We start from the raw sequence: 7619 nt of genomic DNA, 5'->3' as shown, positions 1-7619 counted from the left end.
GCTTCTCCTTCCAGCCTTTTAATTTCTTCCAAACTCGCTCTTGGACATAGTCAAAAACTTGTTTCTTCGATCTCCCAACAAAGGTTGATAGTCCAAGGTACTTTGAGTATCTTTCTATAGCCTTTATCCCTACCCAATCTTGAATGATCATCTATCTGTTAGTTGTTATATTTCGGCTAAATGATAACTCCGACTTCTCAAGGTTTATCTATTGTCCCGACGCACTTTGATAAAAAAAATTAAATATTTCTTAACTGCCTGAATAGCTTGGTTTAGTGCTCTAGTGAACAGTATACTGTCATCTACGAAGAAAAGATGATTAATTTCTAGGCTATCTCTAGCTATCCTTATTCCCTGTATGATCTTGCTGTTCTGTGCCTTCATCAAGATTCCTGATAAAACCTCAGCACAGAATATGAATAGATAAGAGGATAACAGATCCTTCTGTCTTAATCCTTTTGAGGGTTGGAATGGTTTGCTAGGTCTGCCATTTATGAAAATGGAAAAGGACGTCGTGCTGATGCAATTCCAGATTGTTTGGGTCCATCTCTCCGGGAACCCCATAGCTCGTAGAACCTCCCTTAGGAACTCCTATTCATTCCTATTATAAGCTTTCTCCATATCTAGCTTCATCCCGATATATCCTTTTTCGCCAGTCACCTTCTTCTTCATGTAGTGGAAGATGTCGAAAGCCACTAAACCATTATCCATTATCAACCTCCTGGGAACAAAAGCACTCTGGTTCATGATAAACTCCAATTTTGTGGTTTATCTTGTGCTTATTTTGGAAAACTTTGTCACCTTTTCCCATATTTATTCAATGAAATAGCATGGTTTTGTAATTCTCCCTTAAATTGTGCTTAAGTGTAAAAACATGCTTTTTAGTCCCTAAAATTGGTGATTTTAATTCACTTTAAATCCATTCGATGCCTTGATGTGTTTGTTAAGTGATTTCAGGTTCATAAGGCAAGTATTGGATGGAAGAATTGAAGAGAAAATCATGCAAAAGGGAGAATTCAAGAAGAAATGAGGTTTTGGAGAATTGAGGGCCATGCGCACGCGTCAAGCATGCGTACGCGTGAGTAGGGATTTTTGCCATCGACGCACACGCGTCAAGCACGCGCATGCGTGACGCTCGGCACGTGACCCACTTAAAGTAAAATTGCTGGGGGCGATTTCTGAGCTGCCCAGGCCCAAATCCAACTCGTTTCTAAGGGTATTTTATGCAGAATTGAAGCTTGAGCAAATGGGGAGCACTTAGTTAGTCATGGTGAGCCTTTAGTTAGTTTTTTAGAGAGAGAAGCTCCTTCTTCTCTCTAGAATTAGGTTAAGATTAGATTAATTTTTCTTAGATCTAGGTCCAATTTCATGTTTTCATCTTGTTTCCTTTATGAATTCTTGCTTCTACACCTTCATTCTCTTAGTTTGTGATGTTAATTTTACTTTCATGTCTCTTTTATGTTAATGAACTCATGTTGGATTTGGTTTACATTTAGTGAAATTTGAAGTTTGATGTTCTTTTATTGATGATTTGAGTTGTTGATTTACTTTTCTTGCAATTGGTAGTTGGTAGATTTATCTTTCCTTGCAATTTTACTATGCTCTCCATTTATGCCCTCCAAGTGTTTGACAAAATGTTTGGTTGGATGTTAGAGTAGATCTTGAGCATTCTTGGCTTGGAAAGAGAAATTGGATGATCTTGAGTCATGAATACCTAACTCATGTTGGCGATCTAGAGTTGTTAGTTAATATTATTTCCAATGACTCTAATCTCTTGCTAATTCAATTAGTAAGTTGGTTAGGATTTTTGGATTGAGATTAACTAGTCTTGTTTGACATTCTCTCATGGAAGATAACTTACACCTTCTTCCAACATTGGAGATGATGAAATAAGATAAATTCTTGTTTATTATTGTGACGTAATTGACTAGTCTTGTTTGACATTCTCCCTATGTGAAGATAACATGATACCTTCTTCCATTTGTTGGAGTTGACTAAATAAGATGAGTTAATCATTGTATGACTAAGATAGAAAGCCTATGATCTCAATCTTTGCCATGAATGTCTCTCTTTATTAATTGCTTTCTTTAATTGCTTGCTTGATTTATTTTTCTTGTCATTTATTTTATTGCTCCTCTTATCAAATCAAACCCCTTTGTTCTCTCATAGCCAATAATTGACCACTTCATTGCAATTCTTTGTGAGACGACCCGGAGTCTAAATACCTCGGTTAATTTTCATTGGGGTTTGTACTTGTGACAAAACCAAATTTAATTTGATTTGAGGATTGACTATTGGTTTGGACTATAATAACAACGGAATTATTTTGTGGAATTTCGAACCGGTATAAATCCTCACATCAAATTAATGGCGCCGTTACCGGGCAGTTAAAATGGTGCTATGTTATTGGCTATTGTATATATTGTGAATAGCTTGATTTTTGGGTTGTTTGATAGTTTTTGCTAGTTTTAGAATTTGGTTTCTTTGTTTATTTTTAGCTTTTGTTTTTATTTTCTCTTATCACCATGAATTCTCATCACTTTGGCTATGAGTTTGGTTCAAACTATGTTGTAGGAGATGGAAGCTTTAATGATAGCATGCGTCAAGGATTTGGAGATCAAGGTTTGACAAGAGTGCTTGGGGATATGACTACTCTCCTCACGGAGATGCGCAAGGACCAAAAGGCATTTTATGCCATCCGAGCCGTTCAAGCACCACCCCAACATGACTACTCTTCGAACTCTTATGGGTATAATCCAAATCCTAATGCATTCCAATCTAATGTATGTGATGACCCTTATTGTGATGGTCAACCACAACCATCATATACATATGAACCCCCTCCTCAGCCTCAACAACCATACTCACAAGCCTCATACCACCATTCACCTCCATATGACCCTAGCCTATATACACCATACCAACCACCATATGAACCATATCTAGAGCCACCACCATTCCAACACCAATACTCCCATGAACTACAATTTTCTCATATACCACCTCAAGAATTTCACCAATATGAACCACCTTCCAATTACAACACCTTCTCCTCAAACAATGAACCCTCTCTTCCACCACTGCCCTCCGATGAAGCCTCTATGCTAGAACTAAGGGATCTTGAATCTCATGTCCTAAGGCAACAAGAGTGGACGAAAAAGCAGTTTAAGGAGCTAGAAGCCAAGATGGCTATCATAGCGGAAGCCGTTAGCAACATGGTCTCATCCCGCCTAAGCCTATGCGATCAAGGCACTCCCATTGTTGAATGTGGAGAAGCAACCAAAGAGCTTAGTGGAGAGGTGATTTTGGAGCTCCAAGGTGAAGAAGAGGAGTTAAAGCAAGAAGTACAACAAGAGGAGGAGGTAGAGAACATTGAACAAAAGGAAGTAGTGGTTGGGTACTTAGGATATGTTGAGTACATAGAGGAATCTCAAGTTGAAAAGCCTTCTTCCATGGAGTTTAAAGTTGATGTTGAGGAGGAGAGTGCACAACCTCCAAGGCACAATGTGATTGAAGAATTGGAAGAAGTGTCTCAAGTAATAGGCCCTTCTATATATGATGATTCCGCATCAATATATGATCCTTTTGAGCTTGATGAGTCCTTCCCCACTATGCTTGGGATTGATGAGGGGGTAGATTTCACTAAACTTCCTATTTATGATTTGAGTGATGGGAAGAGATAGAAGAATTTGGTGAAGAAGAATGTGAACTTGAGGAAGCTTGGCAAGAGGTAGAGCTTGAAGAACCTTGCCAAGTGGTGGACGCCTCTAGAAGAGGATGGACGGGAGTGGATCGTGCTTTGTCAAGACTGTTGGGAACTCCTCCACCTAGGTTTCCATCTAATCTTCTATTTGAGTGGGTAAAACTTCTAACTCTTAGCCTTATTATCCCACTCGAATATGGTTTGCTTGAAACTGACGGCCAACTTAGGGCGCATTGTGGAATTAAGCGTAAGAGGAGGATGTTTAGTGGTTGGTGTTGTAAATCTAGGCTCATTATGGTTGGAAGCTCAAAATTGAGGAGCATGGATTGGTTTAGTGCTCAATTGAATGGGTCTAGGAGGATTGTTTGGTGCCTTCATGAGAATTCGGCTATTCTACCACCCGAAGGGAACCAATGTGATCAACTTGAAGACGGGTGTGAAAACAAAGTATGGGATCCAGGATTACAAGGTATGGATCAACTTTGGGAGCCCATGGTTTGTGAAGAACTCCATCAAAGCTTGGAGTTATTATCCTTGAATGAAGAAGCACAATGGAAGTCCAAGCATTGGTGGATGTTCAAGGATGGATTCAAGCACAAGCCACCTTGATGAGGAGCTCCCCATAAGTCCAACTTAAAGATAATAAACAAAAGTGTTAGGTGGGAGACACCCCACCATGGTAACATCTTTCCTTTTTCCTCTTTGTAAATATTGGTAATTTAGGATTAATTTCATGTTTTGTTTAGTTACTTAAGTTTATTTGGGAGTCTAGTAGGTTAAATAAGGTTTTATGATGTTTTGGTAGCTGTTTGGAGGTTTGGAATGCTTGGTTTGGTGCAAAAACATGAAAAAATTTTGAAAAAAAAACAGAGCACCACCCACGCGTACGCGCACTCCACGCGTACGTGTGACCCAAGTATTTTCAACCATCCACGCACACGCGTCATGCACGCGTACACGTGAATTGCATATTTTCACCCCCAAGCCTTTTTCCCGAGAGTTGTGCTTGCAGCGCGCGCGCACTATGCCTTTCGCGCAAATCTGGTCACGCGTACGCGCACCTCACGCGTAGGCGTCGCTCTCGCAATAACCCATCGATGCGCACGTGTGCCGCACGCGTACGCGTCGCGCCGATTTCACCATTCCACGCGCACGCGTGGCCTGCCCTGCATCAACCATCTTCTTTTCTTCTCTTCTTTCCATTTCTTTCCCTCTTCTCTCTTCTCTTCTTTTCTTTCCATCCTTCAAACATCATCCAACACTACCAAACACCATATAACACCATTTCTTTTAGTAGTTAGTTAGTTTAATTTTTGTCTAATTTTTATTTTTCATTATAAGTGTTGGATTACTAATCTTGTTTACTGTTTTACTGCTGCTTATTACTAATAGGATGTTAGTTTAACATCATTGTTGTTAATCGTCATTGTTGGATTTCTTTGTTGAGGTTATATTTGGTTACTTGGTTCGGAACTTTTCACGTTTAATGTCCTTGAATACCAAGTACTTGTTACATTGCCTTCATGCATCTTAACTCTTTGAATCACATGTTTTGGCCACCATGCATTCATCATCTATTGTTAGAAAATTGTACATTGTCAATGCATTGTTTTTAGGTGTTGCTTATTCATGATTGAGCCTTATTTACCTCACCTATTCCATGCATTGAGATTTTGGGAATTGTGAAATCGGATCGAAAGCTTACCTAAGTGACATATTTTTGAGCTTTCTTAGCTTTGTGGATCATGCTTGCTATGTGATTGATTTTAACTCTTATATCTCTTTTTCTAAGTTCCATAGCATCCATGTCTTCCACCTCTATGTCACTTAGGTGTTGCAACAACTTCAATATGTATAATTGATTGTTGTGTAAGTTTCATATACCACTTTGTTCACTAAGTTAACTTACACATCAATCAATGTCCATTCATTATCCAATTTCACAATTGCTTGACTTTTGGCTTGAATGCTTTCATGCTTCTTTATTGCTTGTTTGGTTGTCTTATCCTACAAGTTTAAAGCATCTCAAGCACATTAGGATGAGTGAAGTGCATGTCCCTTTTTATGTAATTGTGACATAGTTCTCTTTATGCTAGTGTGCGTTCTAGACCGCATGCATCCTAGAACTTACACACCTATCTTTCATCAATGTCACACTAATTCACTCACTTCATTCTAGTGATGTACCTCCTTCCAACAATTTACGCTTCCTTGCTTTTTACTCTCTTATCTTACGGTGCTATTTTCTATTTTTCATGACTAATGCACCACAAGCAAAAATGAAAGCGGAAGGAAGAACACGCAGCACCGGTTGACTCACCAGCTGAAGGTGGCAACTCGGAAAGTCGCCGTACCCCCTTGCTCATCTTTGAGTGCACCGAGGATGGTGCAAACTTTTATTTGTGGGGAGGTCGTCCGACCATTCGGCGCTTCACTTTTGGGTGACAAGTTTCTAATCCCAACACTTTGCATTTCATTTTAGGATTTTTAATTGCATTTTCTTATTTTGCATATGTATATAATAAGCTTAGTCAAATAATGAGATTCTCCAAGGATTTTTATCTATAGGGCACCCCAATTGATTGAAAATTTTTTTTAAGAACTTTCTTGAACTACATATTGTGGAACATGATTTTTGAGATAAGAACACAAGCATGTGAGATTTGAGTCTAATTGTGTGGTTACATCATATAACCACTTATTTTCATTCTTGTGTGCATTATTCTCTTCCTATGATTGTAATCTTTTATTTGTTTGATTCTTTATGTCCATTATTCTGTGTATACATGCATTTACATGATTGAGGCCATTGTTCAAATAGCTCACTTACCCAAATAGCCTACCTTTTATCTTCCATTGTTAGCCAATTTTGAGCCTATGCTTAACCCATTTGTTCTTAATTTTAGCACATTACAAGCCTAAAGCAAAAAACAATAAATGTCCTTAATTTGGATCTTTGATTAGCTTAGGCTAGTGAGAGTGTTTATCATTTGATTTTGGGAGAGTTGAGAATATTGGGTAGAGATAAAAGTATATTTTGTATTTGTGTTGAAAATCTTGGGAATTGGGTACATACTCATGTATTAATCATGTGTAAACCATATGCATTGATGTTCTTGTATATATTTTATATTAAAAAAAATTTTTACAACAAAAAGGGAACAAAATGTCCTAAGGTTTAAAGTTTCATAAATTCAATGCATATGTGTGAGAATCTAAAAAGAATACACGAGTGTGTGAAAATGTGAAGAATGGATAACTAGGTTTGTTTAGAATTGTTTAGGTTGTCATAAGGTAGGTGGAAATTTTAAGTTAATCAAAGATTCGAATGTTAAGCTCACTTGACCATATGCATCATACCTTGACCCTAGCCCCATTACAACCTATGGGAAGTCCTCATGATATTTGTATGCATGCATAAAGTAATTGCTGATTGTTAGATAAAAAATAAATCTTGGAAAGCATGATTAGGGGAGAATTGAGTGAATCAACCCCATATACTTGAGTGCCTAGAGCGGATACACATCCGGCGAGGGTTCGATCGCTCAACTACATGTTTTCACCCATGATCATCTTTTCTTGCAAGTTTGTGAAATCTTTCAATGATTCAATCCAATTGTGGTTTTCTTTGATTGCTAATACCTTAGCCATTGTACTTGCATGTGTATTCTTGGAGTTTGATTTATTTTTACTAAGCTATTGCATCATGTAGATAGATTGCATTTAGTTAGTTTGCATTGAATAAATGTTAATACCCTTTGCTTCCTTCTTGATTTTAGCATGAGGACATGCTTAGTTTAAGTGTGGGGAGATTTGATAAACCCCGATTTCGTGATTTATCTTGTGCTTATTTTAGGGGATTTTTCCACCTTTTCCCACATTTATTCAATGAAATAGCATGGTTTTGTAATTCTCC

At 38.0% G+C, this 7619-nt stretch overlaps 1 long non-coding RNA gene across 1 annotated transcript in view; it reads left to right on the top strand.

Annotated features, from left to right (window-relative positions):
- The window catches only part of LOC107614355, a 6329-nt gene extending 4999 nt beyond the window's left edge, over positions 1-1330 (top strand). The window contains exon 3 of the long non-coding RNA XR_002352210.1: positions 958-1330. This is a non-coding gene — a long non-coding RNA (uncharacterized LOC107614355). The remainder of the gene's footprint in view (positions 1-957) is intronic.

The sequence above is a fragment of the Arachis ipaensis genome, chromosome B08, assembly GCF_000816755.2.
Source record: "Arachis ipaensis cultivar K30076 chromosome B08, Araip1.1, whole genome shotgun sequence".
In the NCBI taxonomy this organism is placed as follows: domain Eukaryota; kingdom Viridiplantae; phylum Streptophyta; class Magnoliopsida; order Fabales; family Fabaceae; genus Arachis; species Arachis ipaensis.
The sequence above is the reverse complement of the archived record's forward strand: the minus strand, read 5'-3'. Positions and strand labels throughout refer to the sequence as shown.